This window comes from Sus scrofa, chromosome 4 (assembly GCF_000003025.6).
Source record: "Sus scrofa isolate TJ Tabasco breed Duroc chromosome 4, Sscrofa11.1, whole genome shotgun sequence".
NCBI classification, from domain to species: Eukaryota; Metazoa; Chordata; class Mammalia; order Artiodactyla; family Suidae; genus Sus; species Sus scrofa.
In genome coordinates this window covers 14,057,152-14,074,061 of record NC_010446.5, presented here as the reverse complement: position 1 = coordinate 14,074,061, position 16,910 = coordinate 14,057,152, and the positions used below count along the sequence as shown (strand labels likewise).

Here is a 16,910-nt window from a genome sequence, read left to right as displayed (position 1 = left end):
TAACTGGCCAACTCATTGTACTACACAATGCCCACTGTTAGAAAGGCCATTGTGGCATGTCATCACCATAGCAAACAATATTTATGTGAATTAGAATCAGGTTCAGCTGTGAATGATAGAAAACTCAAAAGGACAGTGGCTTGAAGAGATAATTATTTCTCTCTTGTGTGAACATCCACAGGCTTTCCAGTTCAGGAGAGCTGTGATGGCTCTCCACAAAGTCTTTGGGACCACCACCCTTCTCAGCTTCCACTCCACTTGCCCTAGGGTTAACCACTGTTCTCATGGCCCAGTTTGGAGTTTCAATAGTCACAACCATACTCCAAACACATCCTGGAGGAAAGCAGGAAGAAGGGGCAGAAGGGGTGGACCAGCTACCTCTAAGAAAGTTTCCTCTATCTACCAGAAGCCACCACATGACACTTAGTGACATCCTATTGGCAAGAACTCAGTCACATGACTACATTTAACTGCAAGGGAGTCTGGGAAATGTAGTCTTTATGCTAAACAGCCATGTTTTCAGCGATAGTAAAATGGGAAAATGATATTGAGGAACAAATATGAATAGTCTTTGCTGTAATATTTGCTTGGCACTTAACTGGTTAGAACTCATTTTTAAATCCATTATCTGAGCTAGTACTCACACAGAAGACAGGAAAAGTAGCTCGTTCAAGGACACACAGCAGGTAAGCAGCAGAACCAGAAGATCTGAGAGGTGTTTTCATGTTGCTCCCTTACTGATGCACTGAGCTGCTTCCCATGTTGGGCTGGGGCTGGAGCTGGCCTCTTTGCAGTACCCACTGGTCCTCCTTGTGTCAGCTAGAGAGAAGAAGTAAGTCTTCCTGTAGGGTAGTGAGCACCTTAAGGCCAGGGCTGTGGGGTGTTTTGAATACCCTCTGGAGTTCCCTTGTGGTGCAGTAGTTAAGGATCCAGCATTGTCACTGCTGTGGCCTGGGAACTTCCACATGCTGCAGGCATGGCCAAAAAAAAAAAAAAGGAAAAAGGAAAAAAGACAACCCTTCCCTCCCCCAGCCCCAGCCCCAGAATGGTGCCCAGAACACAGAAGCACTCAGTAACTTGTGGAATTGATGACTTATTGTGGAACCCTAACTCTTCTGGTCTAAGAATGATAACAACATATAACAATGCATATTCTAATGGCACATTGCAGTTAGTTTTTTTTTTTTCATTCTTTCTTTTTATGGCTGCACTCATGGCATATGGAAGTTCCTGGGCCAGGGATTGAATCAGAGCTGCAGGTGTGGTAACGTCGGATCCTTTAACCAGTTGTGCTGGGCCAGGGATTGAACCCACACCTCTGCAGCGACCTGAGCCGCGCAGTTGGATTCTTAACCTACTGCGCCACAGTGGAAACTCCAGTTAGTGTTTACATCACTGCAGTTTTCCACTAGCTTCATAGTTGATGGAGGAATCCACAGTTCACAGCCACATTGTTCAGGAAGGGCTTTCTTTGGCACGTACAACGGGTTTCATCTCGATGAAGCATTTTCAAGTGTGATGTCCCCCTCTTTATACTCAGTGAATTTTCCAGAGCTTGTGATTATTATACTTATTTTAAAGATGAAGAAACTGACGTTTAAAAGAGGCTTAAAACTTTTTGTGAAGGGTGAAGCTGTGACCTCATCTACATACCTGACTCCCAGTGGCTGTAGGATTCCTCCATTTGGGAGGACTTCATGGGTTTGCTGTTGAATACTGTTTCAAAACTGAAATATAATTGACCTAAGATGCTATGTTAGTTCCAGGTACATAGCATAGTGATCTGATATTTCTGTACATTACAAATGATTGGTCAGTTACCATCTGTTATCATATAAAATTATTGAGGTTTCTACATCTTAATCACTCCTTAGACATCAATGAATCACCAAAATGTGTGTAATGTGCTGTCTGGGAGACACCAAGGATTAGCAATGTGATACCTACTGTTCCTAGAGACTCAGGAAAAGCTAACTGCTGAAAAAGCTAATGTTAGGGCGTGTGTGTGTGTGTGTGTGTGTGTAGAGGGTGGCCTGCTGTAGGCTGAGGGCCTCAGCAGTCCCTACCCCAGCAGGTGTGGGTGTGGACAGCACAAAGGGAATGTAGGGAGAAGGGGGAGGGGCCTCTTTCTGGAGGAGGAGGTTGAATCTCCTGCAGTGGAAACATTCAGAAAGTGGTTGTCCTCCTTGCCCTCTGAGATGGAGCCTGGTCCTACTGGTCCCTGGGAGGATGAAATTGATTCAGATACCTCCTTCCCTACCAGTTGGAGGGGCTGGACAGCAGTAAGGCCTGGTGGGTATAACTTGGCATCCAAAGGCAGCAGACCCAGGATCCAGCCTGGTTCTGCTCTGAGTGTGACATCTGGGCAAGACTCTTAATCCTTCTCTGCTTCCCCTCTGTAACACAGGGATGATGACATGGGGATAATGATGACACCTCTAACGAGGTGGTTGAGGGGACTTCCCAAGGTCACGTACCTTTGCATGCTTTGCAAACTGTGACTTATTCTATGTCCTTAAATTCTACATTTCTCTATCTCCTTCACTAAGCTTATTATAGGATGCTGGTGTAGAACAGAAGACGGGTTCATGGCAGTTCAAATTATGACTGTGCCATCTACCACACTGGCAAGTAATACCCTTCTTTGTGCTTTAGTTCTTAATCTTTGTTTTGTTTGTTTGTTTGTTTGTTTGTTTTTGCCATTTCTTGGGCCGCTCCCGTGGCATATGGAGGTTCCCAGGCTAGGGGTCGAATCAGAGCTGTTGCTGCAGGCCTACACCAGAGCCACAGCAATGCCAGATCTGAGCCATGACTGAGACTTACACCACAGCTCAAGGCAACGCCAGATCCTTAACCCACTGAGCAAGGCCATGGGTTGAACCCGCAACCTCATGGTTCCTAGTCGGATTCATTTCCACTGTGCCACGATGGGAACTCCTAAAGGGCATTTTTATCTATTATTTTGAAATGTATTTTTTTTTTTTTTGGTGTGTTCCAACAATTGTAATAACATTCAAGAATATTTAATAGAACAAAATTTAAAAGTATCATCAGAAGTATCAGCAAAGCCCACAGTCAAGAAAAAACACTGGTTCTTTTGCAGTAAAACTGGAGGCTTCGCAGCACCTGCCCCTGAACCAACAGCATCTCAGAACATTGTTCCAGTTACTCACGACTGTTGAATTTCCTCTTAAAGCCAACAGTGTTACAAAGCTCCTATGAGAAAAAGCAAAAAGTCCTGCTTCTGGAATATTCTCAACTGTGGATCCATTTTTTTTTTTTTTTTTTTTTTGTATTTCGTTGCGGCTGTCCAGGCTGCAATGGCTGCTGCGGAGGGGCTTTGAAAAAAAAAAAAAAAAAAAAATTGGTGGGCTGCCAGGCTGCAAGGCCTGCTGTCAGAGAGGCCTTAGTTGTACTAGTAAGATTTTGAAAGTTCAAACTGGAGATCAATGCATCTATTTCTCATTTTAACCAGCAGATGGCGCGCGTGTTGTGCTTAAATTCTGGAAAAGCTTAAAATACATATTTCTATTTTTACAAGGAAAAAAAAAACCCTTAAAAAGGCCATTGTCTGTGCCACAGGGAGATAATTAGGGTATGTGAAACAGCTGATACAGTAATTAATAAGAGCATTGACTTGAGAGTCTCCAATAGCTTTATTGCAGTACTGCAGGAGAGTAATTGACCCCACCGACACAAGAAAAAAATCATGAGCTCACACACAGCAGGAAAAGGCTGTTTTCTTACTTCTGTAGGTTTAAAACCAAACCAGGGAATCCTGGAGCTGTGCTTCTGAGTCATGCCTGGGAAGGCTTTGAAGGGGTAAGTTCCGAGAGGGCGAGTCCTCCAGCCCCTGTTCTTATCCATATTCCCAGGGCCTGCAGGGATGATTGGTTCATAGCAGATGCTCAATAAACCTGAGAACCATAGCACAAGTAGCATCTTGAAATCCAGGCCTCAGTCATCCTGGGTAGACCTGGAATTCTGGAGTCCTGCCTCCACTGGACGGTGTGCCCCCCACCCCAACCAACACTATTTAAACAGAAGAGGATTATTGCCTTTAACCCACAGGATAAGATTACAGCAAGGCCGTCTACTCATCACATCGGAGACTCTTTCAGTCTCTATTAGCTTTTGCTCTGGTTAGACTGCCGTTTCAAACCTCAAAATCTCATTCGGTTACAAGCCCAAAGGTACTGTTTTCATTTATATTACATGTTGGCTGTGATTCAGGCATCTTTAGTCCAGCATCCAGGTGGAAGAAGCAGCCTCATTTGAGACATAGTGCTCTCTTGGAAGAGGAGAGGAAGTGGTTGAAACCATGAGGTAGCTCCTAGAGGTTCTCCCAGGATTGCCGCTGGCATTTCACTGGCCCAAGCAAGTCACGTGGCCCTGATTGCAGTGGATGGGGCATGCCCCCCCCCCCCAGGGAGGCACTTCACATCACATGACAGGAGCAAGGATGTATAATCCTTTTGCTACAAGGACAGTGAATAATTAGAAGCAATAAGACAATATCCAGTTGATCCTCATTATTTGTATTTGCAAACCCATCTACCAGCTAACATTTATTTGTAACCCCAAATCAACACTCTTGGCTCTTTTGTAGTTTTTTGCCCACATGTGCAGAGCAGCAAAAAAAAAAAAAAAAAAAAATGAGTTGCCTGATGCATTTCTTCCTAGCCGAAGCAGAACAAGACAACACTTTGCCTCCAAGTTTTACTCTTGAGCAGAGAGAAGCAGAGGATGAAGACAGGGTGGAACAGGGCAGTGCAAAAGGCCCTGACACTGCCCATTTGGACTGGGTTTGAATCCCAGCTCTGGCCCCTATTAGTGGGTGGCTTCAGGCAAGTCACCTAAAACTTCTGAACCTTGCTTTCTCTCTTGTAAAATAAAAATCAAATTGAATCTACTAGGACGGGTTGTTTGTAGGATTTAAGGTGTGTGTATGTGCGTGTTTCCTCAAGGAAAGATAGTTTAGTATCTGCCAATTCAATGTTAACAGGACTTTATAGAAAACAACTATCACTAATAACAAGAATCAACTGTATTGAAGGTCTGAAGGCCACTGGGAGGTCCTACCAAATAGCACTCCTTCACCACCATGTTCTGAACCAGTTGATAAGTCATAAAATGACTAGGATGGGAAACTAAAGAGCCACCTTTATTACATGAAGAATAGTAGAGGCTATAGTGAGAGCCAAAGAGGGCTTGCTTCTTGCCTGTCCATAGCCTAGTCTCCCAAGGCAGGTTTTATATCTGCAGAGCAGACACACTTTCTCAGGTCCCTGCTACCCACAGGTCCGGGTGGAAGGAGAAAGAGACCAGGGACTCTCACTCCGCATCTTTGATGGATTAGCTCCTCCCTCTTGAGAAACATGGGCCATCAGGTGTTGTTCATAAACCAGGACACTCATGCCAGCTCTGGGGGCAAATGGCAGGGGCAAAGGGCAAAGTGTTTGGGGAAGAGCTGCTCCTTCTGGCCAGCAGGTGTAGGGAAGGGACACTTCCATCTACACATCAGAGAAGAGATGGATCTGGCTGTGGGCGCAGTGGGTGAGCTGGATCTTTCTGTCACCGCTATGTGCTGACTGTGTCCCAGACTCTGCTCTCTAACATGCCATCAAGAAAGGGAACCCACAGTCTGCTATTGGGAAGATGATATTTGGACACCCTAGTCCAAGACATCTGGCCAGTTTCTCCTCATGGGTCATTTGTATAGAATCTGCTCTACTAGGGCTGCAAATAAAAATCATTCCTCGCCACGTATTCCTCAGTCAGTTTGAGCCTGGGATGGAATTGTGCCCCCAGTGATTCGAGGTCAGGAGGAGGGGAAGCCAGATGTTGCCTGGACCGCAGGCCACAGAAAAGCTGAGGTGGCTGCTGTGACAGTCTTGGTTGGTATTAAAGGCAGGCAGAGAACTGGGGCATTAAGAGTGACAAGTACCATCCAAGAGCAGGCAGTTCAAGAGGAACAATTCATCTCTGTTCTTTATCTTTTGAAGACAAATCTTCCTGATAGCTTTTTTAGGCTAAGCACCAGGGCTGTTTCCTTGGTGACAAAGACTCACTAGGGCAAAGGTGGGCCACGTGGGCCACCTGAAGGTATTCAAAATGGCAAATTGCTAGTGCATGTGTATTCGTATCCTAGGACTGTTGTAACGAAGCACTGGAAGCTAGGTGGTTGAAAACAGCAGAAATCCATTTTCTCACAGTTTTGGAGGCTGGAAGTCCAAACTCCAGGTATAGGCAGGGCCATGCTCCCTTGCGGGTTCTAGGGGAGGGTCCTTCCTTGCCTCTTCCTACCTCTGATGGCTTTTCACCAATCTGGCATTCCCTGGCTTGTAGATGTACCACTCCACCTCTGCCTCTGGCTTCACGTGACTTCCTTTGTGGCTGTGTCCAAATTTCTTTCTTTTATAAATACACCAATGCCTGGATTAGGCCTACCCTAACCCAGAATGGTTTCATCCGAGTACACTGCAAAGACTGTTTCCAAGGTTCCACAGGCTCTGGTGGCCGAGAATTTGGGGGGAACACTCTTCAGTAGAGCACGTGTATGAGCGTGTGTGGAAAGCATCTCAGACAGGCTTTGCACGCTTCCGTTACCTTCTGTTTCCCCTGCTGCCGCCTTAACTCAGACCCTGTGAATTCTCCAGTGCTTTAAGATTTTATAAAATACTTCCATGTATTATTCCCCCCCATTATCAGAAAGAAAGCTAGGTTCAGAGAGGTTAAGTAACTTTCTCAAGATCACACAGCTGACGTGTGGCAGGAACAGGTCTGTCTGGTTCTGTGCTCATTCCACACAGCCGCCCATAATTGTTCGCTATAAAAAGCAGCGTGATTCTTCCATTGTCTCCCCAAGCTTCTTTCATTAATGAAGGAAAAGCCTTTCTTTTTCGCTGCTTAAAGTTTTTGGCAATGCTCCCCTTCCAGAGCCCCATCAATCAATCAATCCAATCAACCCAATAATATTGAGCCCCTACTGTGTTTGAAGCAGTGTGCTGGCCCCCAAGGACAGAGTGATGAATGAAAGTCCATAATCTAGCAGCGGAGGAGGCAGACATGCACACAAATACACACATCGATAGACACACATTGGAAGTGCTGTTAGGGGAGAGGATGATGGGGGAGGGGTCTACTCTTGACCAGCATGGGAGTCAGCGAAACGTTTGGGAAGGTGACTTGGGAATGGAGATCTGAAGCATGAGCAGGACTTGGGCAGGTGAGGAGGATGTGTGGAACGTTCCTGACCACTTTGGCGGGAGCTTGGTGGGCTTGAGTGGGGTGAGGGGAGGTGGTGTAGTTGGCAGGGTGAGGAGGGAATCAGGGAGATAGGTGAGAGGTGATTTGAGATGTATGGCTGAGAGGTGATGGTGGCTGAGGTTTTGATTTGAGGGAGATGGGAAGAAGGCGTGGGGTTTGAGTGAGGTTTCAGAGGGGCACAGAGGAGATGAAGGTGCCTTCTTGGCTCAATTGTACAGATAAGTGGGCTCAGACCTGCTGGGGTGCATCTCCTTCCCAAAACAACGCAGCTTACTTGCTCACATCTGCATCTCCAAGTGAGCCATGGCAGGTGGCATCAGGATGGAGTGCCCTGTGCCCTGAGCACACCCTTGGGGGACCTGTCTATGATCATACAGCAACTCTGCCATCTGCTGACTGAGGTCACTGTTTTAGCTGTCAGCCCTCAGAAGATGACTGTCCAGTGAAACCAGCCGGAGCCATGGCTACCGAACCCAGCAGAGCCTATCCATGTTTCCCATTCAGTTCCAAACGAGCAGATTTCAAAGAACGTTTTAAGAACTTTTTTTTTCTTTTTAGGTTTGCACCAGATGCGTATGAAAGTTCCCAGGCCAGGGGTGGAATTGGAGCTGCAGCTGCCAGCCTACGCTACAGCCACAGCAATGCCAGATCCAAGCCAAATCTGCAACCTACACTGAATCTTTCAGCAACGCTGGATCCTTAACCCACTGAACAAGGCCAGGGATCGAGCCATCATCCCCAGGGATACTAGTTGGGTTCTTAACCTACTGAGCCACAATAGAATTCCAAAGAACTGTTTTCATTTGGGTGGGAAAGCTCCTCAATCCTGGTGGGAGAAAGAGCCTTTGGATGGCACCATTGGCTCCTTTTCCAGGTTCCTCAGGGCTTGGGGCGAGCACATCTAACAGGACTTTTGGTGGCAGGAGAGGAAATTTCAATGGAAGCCCTTCAGGACTTTGCAGAGAAGGAAACCAGGCATTTTTTAGAAATGAGAGAAAGTGACTGTGAACACCTTTGAGGTTTAATATTTATTTTCTACTGCTGTCTTAATCCAAGGAGTCACGAGTAGTAGCCTGTGTGCGTGTGGTGTTTATGTGTGTCTGAGTGTTTGTGTAAGTGTGAAGGGGGATGGAGGCGGAGAGGAAGGAGCTGCTGTCTGTGGAGCTCTCCTGGAATATTTGCTGAGAATGGGATTCAGAGTCAAGAACATTTGTTGGGCACCTGCCATGCCCCAGGCACTCTGGGGGGCACGCCCACCCATATTATCTTTTGGGTTCTTATGTAACTCAGTGAAGTGGGAAATATGTTCCCCGTTGTACAGATGGGGAAACTGAGGCTCACAGAATTGAATGGGCTGCATTGCATGCTTAACCTCTACCATCGCTCCCTCACTGTACTCTAACGCTGCCACGCTTCCTCACCTGCCTTCTGCACTTGGCTTCCAGTCCTTGAGGGACCGACTAGCTCTTTGTTTTCCCAGTGCCTCTGACCCTGTGCCTGGCACATCATAGGTGCTCACTGCTTTTTTTTCAGTTGACTTTTGTTTTGTCTTTTTAGGGCCACACCTGCAGCATGTGGAGATTCCCAGGTTAGGGGTCCAATTGGAGCTATAGCCACCGGCCTACGCCACAGCCACAACCACAGCAACACCGGATCTGGGCCTCATTGGCAACCTACACCGCAGCTCACGGCAACGCTGGATCCTTAACCCAGTGAGCGAAGCCAGGGATCGAACTTGCAACCTCATGGTTCCTAGTCGGATTCATTTCTGTTGCGTCACAATAGAACTCTCAGTTGACTTTTAGTTGAAGTTTACCATATACAGAAAAGTGCACAAATCATAATCTACATAGCTTGATGAACTGTTACAAAAGGAACACATCCTGGGATTAGGATCAAGAAACAGAGCTACTATTATTCCAGAAGCCTCCATCATGCTCTGTTCCAGTCACCAATCCCTCCCCTCATCCCTGTCAGTGGTAGTTACGATCCTGATTCTAATACCATCACTTAATTTTGCCTTTTCCTGAACTTTATGTGGATAAATCGTACACACGCCCCATATTAAGAATGTTCATTCATTCTCACCACTGTCTGGTATACCATTCTATGAATATAGCACGATTTACTCGTCTATTCTACTGTCAAAAGATACTAAGTTGTTTCTAGTCTTTAGTAATTACGCATAGGGCTGGCATAAATATTCTGATATGTCTTTAGGTGAAAATGCTCAGTAAATATCTGATGAAAGAATAATTACTTGCTGCATGAGAAATCACTCAAAGTATTTCTAAGTAAAGGCACTAAATCCACGCTATAGAGAGAAGATAATGGAGTCTGGGGAGATGTGGATGTATAAGAGGATTCCTGGGAGGTGAGTCCTTAAGGAACAAAGGAGGAGGCTCTGCAGTGAGTGAGTCCAGAGACTAGGTCTTGAAGGGAGCAGGGGGAACAGGGGCAGAATGTGGGTGGGAAGCCAAAGGCTTGAATGGCCAACACCAATGCTTAGTCTTCATCTGACAGGCAGGAGGGAGTCCTGGATGGCTTGGAGTTTAACAGCATGGTCAGTTTTCTTCTTTAATTTTTTTTTTTTTTTTTTTTTTTATGGTTGCTGTGGTGTGTTGGAGAAAAAGACAGGAATCGGGAGCCAGGGTAAGAGGTAGCTGCACTTCTTGAGCTGTGTGTTAATGAGGTTGTTGTAGACAGAAAAGTTTCTGCCGGGAGAAACATCGAGAAGAAATAACTTAAAATACTAGTTACCAAGAAGGAGGCCAGGAAAAGGAATATTTAAACATGCTTGCAAAGGTTTGAGTCTGTAACAAGATGGGTACAGCCCAGGAGTTCCCTTCATGGCTCAGTGGTTAACGAATCTGATTAGGAACCATGAGGTTGTGGGTTTGATCCCTGCCCTTGCTCAGTGGGTTAGGGATCCGGCGTTGCCGTGAGCTGTGGTGTAGGTTGCAGACTCGGCTCAGATCCCGCATTGCTGTGGCTCTGGCGCAGGCCGGCAGCTACAGCTCTGATTCGACCCCTAGCCTGGGAACCTCCATATGCCGCAGGTGCAGTCCTAGAAGTGGCAAAAAGACACACACACACACACACACACAAAGATGGGAACATCCCAGTGGGCTAGTGAATCCAGAAAAGTGAGCGAGGGAACTCCTACCTATTGGTTTCTATTTGCTCAGTGACCTTGGAGGTGAAGTATCGCCTGCTGAGAGTGAGGGGCTAGGCTCCACAGAGTAGGAGAGTTGAAGGGAGAGAATCAGGGTAGAAAATAGTGTATTCTGAACAAAAGAAAGAATTATAAATACCAAGGTAGAAGATTGAGAACTTTTAGAAAAAAAATCCTGATTGTCTGCAGTCATTAGCTGGCAAATACCAGCTCCCTTTCTAGTCTTTCTGACCTGTCATTTGTAGCATTTTAAATGTGAAATTTCTCAATTCTTTTCTATCCAGGCTGTTTGAAGCGTGGGTGTTAACTGGTTTTCCTGCTGTGTCTGTTTTATTTCTTGTTCTTTTAAAATAATCAGCTTTTGACATTCCTTTTCTTCTGTTGTATGTTTTGTTTCCAGTTTATTAATTTTTCCTCCTCTTTATTACATATTTTCTTCAAATTTATTCTATTGTTCTTTGCCTAAATGTTTGCAAGCTTAGCCCATTAATTTCCCATCTTTCTTCTTTTCTAATATAATGTTTAAGGCTACATTGTCCCTCTCAGTGCCATGTGAGGTAAATTCCATTAAGTTTGATGGATAGTGTTTTTATGATCATTAGTTGTAAATATTTTCTAATTTCATCTTGAGTCCTTCTTTGATCTTTGAGATTTTCAGAAGTATATTTTATTTTATTTTATTAATTTATTTTTTGTCTTTTCTAGGGCCGCACCTAGGGTCTAATCCGTGCTGTAGCCACCAGCCACAGCCACAGCCACAGCAACATGGGATCGGAGCTGCATCTGCGACCTATACCACAGCTCACAGCAACACCGGATCTTGAACCCACTGAGCAAGGCCAGGAATCAAACCGGCAACCTCATGGTTCCTAGTCAGATTCGCTAACCACTGAGCCACGACGGGAACTCCCAGAAGTATATCTTAGAAGTATAGTTGCACTGGGCTTGAAAACACGGTCAGTATGGTTGTTCTCTCTATGCTGTTAGCAAATACTGATGATCACTACTCAGGTCGGGTAGCAAACTACAATGGCCACCAGGACCCAACTCCAGATCACTCCTGTTTTTATAAATAAAGTTTTATTAGAATGCAGTCATGCCTATTCGTTTATATATCATCTATGTCTGCTTTTGAGACAGAGCAGCACAATTAAATGTCCTGACATAGACTGTATGGCCTTTTATGCCTGAAATATTTACTAGTTGGCCTGCTGAGAAAAAGTTTGCCTACCTTTGCACTAGACCAATTATTTTAGCAGGTTTGCAAAATGATGATTCTATATTGCTTTTAAAATAAGTCTAGTTCTATAACCATATTCATTTAATAGCTGGGGTTCTTCTACAACGAATATTCTCTCTAATTTATTTGGTTGCCTCGAGGTATTGTTTATACAGGGTAAATGTGTGATTTTTTTTCCTTTTATTTACTAGCTTTTAAAAAATGAATTTATTTCCTTAAATATGACCATTTAAACATTACCATTGTGATATATTGGAGTGTTTCACTCCATTGAAATTCTTTGCTAATATATTTGCTATTATTTTTATGTGTTTGGATATTACAAATATATTTTCTATGTTTTTTTCACTGTTACAGTTATTCTGACCATTGCTCAGTCTGCCCCATCTTTGGACAATGGGAGCCTCTTGGAGTGAGCTCCTAAAACTTGTTGTCTTTGAAAACTCTTTGCTCTCTGTTGTAACAAGATGTTCCAGGCTTATCTTATATATTGCTTGCCGCAGAATGATAACCATTTTGACCTTTGCTGGAGGGCTCAGTCTATATTTACATCAATAAGTAATGTATTTGGACTTAGTTCTACCGCTTTATTTTGTGTTTTCTATTTGACATTTTTTGTTTATGCTTCTTCTCTACATCCCCTTGCCTGTGTTCAATTCAGTTGAGTTTTCTTTAGCCTCCTCTTTCCCTTACTTCCCATTTGAAAGTTATATTTTATATTTCTAATCTTTCAGTGCTTACCCTTAATTTTAACATACATCTTCATTAAACAAGTCTAAGTTAAATTTTATCTCAAAAAATGCAAGGATCTTGGATTACTTTCACCCTGAGTCTCCCTCTTTTGATCTCCCATGTTATTGTCCATTGTTTGCATTCAACCTTGTTCTTATCAAATTAATCACTAGGGATTCATTGAATAATTGATTTATTATTGACTTATAATTGCTAATTTAGATTTGCTTGCTTTTTAAAAAGTCCAGTTTCTGGAGTACCTGCTGTGGCTCAGCGGCTTACAAACCTGATTAGTAATTCATGAGGATTCAGGTTGGATCCCTGACCTCAGTGGGTTAAGGATCCAGTGTTGCCATGAGCTGTGGTGTAGGTCACAGAGGCAGCTCAGATCCTGTGTTGCTGTGGGTGTGGCAGGTGGCTGTAGCTCCGATTTGACCCCTAGCCTGGGAACTTCCATATGCACAGGCGCGGCCCTAAAATTAAAAAAAAAAAAAAAAAAAAAAAAAGCAATTTCCTTGTTTACTACTTTTTCCAGAAAAAAAAATCTCTCACACTGTGAACTCTGTGTTAGTACCTTCTTCCTGGGTCCAAACTGACACAGGGCCTTTCTTGGCTGCCAGATACTCTCTTCCTTTTCCTTTTCTTGCTTTATATGTGGAAATAGCCTTTCTTTCCCCTCATTTTCTTATTCTCTGCCTTCCCACCTCTTCAACCTCTGAAATACATAAAATGGAATAATGATTTTGTGAGAAGACAGAGAGGTATACTCAAAAATGTCCTCTTGGAAGCTGTTTTAATTAGTATTCTCTAGGGAAACAGAACAAATGTGTGTGTGTGTGTGTGTGTGTGTGTGTGTGTGTGTATTCATATATACACACATTCATCTTATATGAGAGAAAAAGAAAGGGGGAGAGAGACTGATTTATTTTAAGGAATTGCCTTATGCAATTATGCAGGCTGACAAGTCCAAAATCTGCATAGCAGGGCAGCAGGCTGGAAACCCAGGGGAGTGTTGGTGCTGCTGCTCAAGTCCAAAGCTGTGTGGAGACAGCGTTCCTCCTCCTTCCTCTGGAGGACCTCAGCCTTTTATCTTAAGACCGCCAATGGAATGGATGAGGCTCATTCCCATTATGGAGAGTAATTTGCTTTACTCGAATTCTATTGATCTAAATGCTAATCTTATCTAAAAATGCCTTCATAGCAACATCTAGATGTGTTTGACCAAATACCTGAGTAGCCAAGTTGGCATATAAAATTAACTCACAGAAGCTTTGCAGGGAGCAGCATGGGGGAGGCCCCTCCTGGCTTCCAGCCCTGCCACTCTCACGTGAAGCATGCGCACAAGGGGATTTGAGGAATGAGGGGCAGCAGAGATGCAGAGAAGGGGAACACAGACTGGCATCTCCAGGGAGCCCTGGGCGGGTGTGGGCTGGGTGGTCAGGGGAGAGTGGAAAGTTGTCTGCAATCTGGTTTAACATCTGTTTTCCTTGGTTGGACTCCCTATGGGCCAGCATTGCCCCTCTTTGTGGCTGTGGTCAGAGTAGCATCATGACATCATGGATGGGCAGGGACAAGGCCAACAGTGCCAGTAGCCTGTAGACTGTTAATTAAAGAAGCTCTTATGATGAGGCTTGAAACCATCCCACCCAGAGCTGGTATGCACTGGGGAACAAGTGGGAAGGAGGGAGCTTAGGTCAAAGGCCAAGTGGCTGGTGGAGAATTGGACACTTCCACTCACCCCCAACCCTGAAATGAGATTTTGACCCCAGCCCTCATGAACTTCGAATTGCTGCATCCCTCCCAGATCTTAGCACATGCTCACTCCAGATTTGCCTCTTCTGAGCCCCCTTCTGTGATTCACATTTTCTGGGAAATTCCTCGTGGCCCTTTCTTTGCTTAGGCCCAGACCTTCTCTCTTTTCTGCTCCAAGATGCAAGGATTCAACCTTTCTTTCCCTCTTGCTCCATATCTGCCGCACTCTAGTAGTCCCTTGGGGTTTTCTCACTCTAAAGATGGCGAGGCTTTAGGTATAGGGAGTTTTCCTGCAAATGGAAAGAGGGACGGGCCTGTGGGTAGTTTGGAGGCTTCATGGCATGGGCTCTGTGCCCCAGTCCTCAGGGGCCGTGGCTCTGTGGGGCATCTAGAGACAGGCCTGAGGCCTTGGGCTTCCACTTTGGCAAAGATCACTGAGGCCAGGCTTGAGGTGGTCTTGGATGGGGAGCACATCAGAAGAGCCACCTGGAGGAGAGACCAGGGTCCTCCTGGGATGCCAGAGACTGCGTAAGATTCCCAGGACCTTCGTGGAAGTTAAGAGCAGGGCTGTGGGTGGAAGGCCCCACTGGGATTGAATTTCCTGCCATCTTAGTGGGATGGTGGCTCCAAGCAGATTAAAAGTTGATTTAGAAATGTGACATTTCCTATATCTCATCATTAGAATGTCTGTAATTTACTTCCAAATACTTCACTATCTCAGTGTGCTTTATGTGCCAATTAGTTTAGAGCCCGCCTGAGGGGCGTGAGTTCCATCAAGCAGGAGCTCACCTCCAAGGAGTGGGTAGCAAGTAATCTAATCATAAAGCTCATAGTCCAGAAATGGCTGCGATAATCTCTTTTGTTACCTTTTCCCTTTGATCAATACCAGGGACTTTGCTAACGATCTCAATGAGTTTAGAAATGGGTTTTGCTGGTGACATATGTGGGATATAACTTAGCATAATGAATGTTAGAAAGGGGCCCTAACTGGCAAATTAGTGCAAATGATAATATGTGGACTGGTTGAGAAAATCCCAACACTTGCAGGGGCAAGGTCTAAGAATCTAGTGAGCGAGATATGTCCAAGCAGGCTGGATATGCAGGGAAGGGATGATATTGCAGTTTGAGTCTGAAGGCCATCTGTGGATAGAATTCCCTCTTCCTTTGGGGATACAGTCTGTTTTTGCTTAAGGCCTTCAACTGTTTAGATAAGGCCCACCTGCATTATGGAGGGTAATGTGCTTTCTTCAAGGTCTTCTGATTTAAATGTTAATCTCATCTAAAGAAATGCCTTCTAAGCAACATTAGACATGTATTTGACCAAATACCAGGGTGCTCTGGCCCAACCAAATCAGCACATAAAATTAATCATCTCAAGCACTGTCTGGTGGGAGTCCTACTTTCATATAAACTGGTAATGAGCCTGTAGGGGTATAGCTTAATCTACCCTGAATTTTAACCTATGGTGGCTTCTGAGCTACTATTATTTTTCCCAAAGAACAGTCATACCGTCTTTGGTGCAATTACTCAACTCTGCCATGATAGAGGAAAGTGGTCACAGGTTACACGTAAGCAGTTAGCCTGTTCTGTTCCAATAAAACCTTACTGATGGACATGGAAATTTGAATTTTATGGCATTTTCATGTGTGTGAAGTAGAATTCTTTTGATTCCTCCCTTTGCCTCCCCTCTCAGCATCTAAAAACAAGAAAAGAAGGAGTTCCTGTCATGGCACAGTGGTTAATGAATCCAACTAGGATCCATGAAGTTGCGGTTCGATCCTTAACCTTGCTCAGTGGGTTAAGGAGCCGGCATTGCCGTGAGCTGTGGTGTAGGTCACAGATGCAGCTCGGATCCTGCGTTGCTGTGGCTGTGGTGTAGGCCAGCAGCTACAGCTCTGATTCAACCCCTAGCCTGGGAACCTCCATATGCCGCAGGTGCTGCCCTAAAAAAAAAAAAAAAAAAAAAAAAAAGTAAAAACAAGAAAAGCATTCTTAGCTCTCAGTCCACACAAAACAGGGGACGGGGGGGGGGAACTGTAGCTAGCCACCCTTGCTCTATCTCATTGCCATCTCTGTGAAAATTCACCGACACCAGAGACCATCTCTCATTCTCTTACATCCTTCTTATATCCCATATCAATTAAATATTTAATAAAATAATCTGATCTGGTAGCTCAAGACCTCAGCTTCCTCTGACAATGTATGTTTTAGCTGAGGCTTCCAGGGAAAATTCCTTCCTTGAAGAAGGTTTTAACGGTGAAATTTCGTTTAGGGTGTTGTGAAATTCTTTTGTCTGGAAGAGATCGTAGGGCTAAAGATGCCTTAGATGATCTCTTTTTGTTAAAGAATTTCTTTCTTTCTTTTTTTTTTTTTTTTATCTTATTGCCTTTTCTAGGGCATCTTCCTGTGGCATTTGGAGGTTCCTAGGCTAGGGGTCCAATTGGAGCTGCAGCTGCTGGCCTACGCCAGAGTGACAGCAACGTGGGATCTGGGCCGCGTCTGCAACCTACACCAGAGCTCATGGCAACACCGGATCCTTAACCCACTGAGTGAGGCCAGCGATCAAACCCAACCTTATGGTTCCTAGTCAGATTTGTTAACCACTGAGCCATGACACAAACTCCAAAGCATTTATTTCTTCATCTATTCAACATCCATTAAGCAATCCAGGAGATAAACATCTCTGTTCCTAATAAAGTTTTAGCAAATGACAGTCTTGCCTTTGCTGTTTTCTGAAACAAA

The 16,910-nt window shown here is 44.7% G+C and overlaps 1 long non-coding RNA gene across 1 annotated transcript in view; it reads right to left on the bottom strand.

Annotated features, from left to right (window-relative positions):
• LOC102165543 overlaps positions 1-16,910 on the bottom strand; it is a 603,985-nt gene that overhangs the window by 23,319 nt on the left and 563,756 nt on the right. The window contains exon 8 of the long non-coding RNA XR_002343107.1: positions 645-819. This is a non-coding gene — a long non-coding RNA (uncharacterized LOC102165543). The remainder of the gene's footprint in view (positions 1-644; positions 820-16,910) is intronic.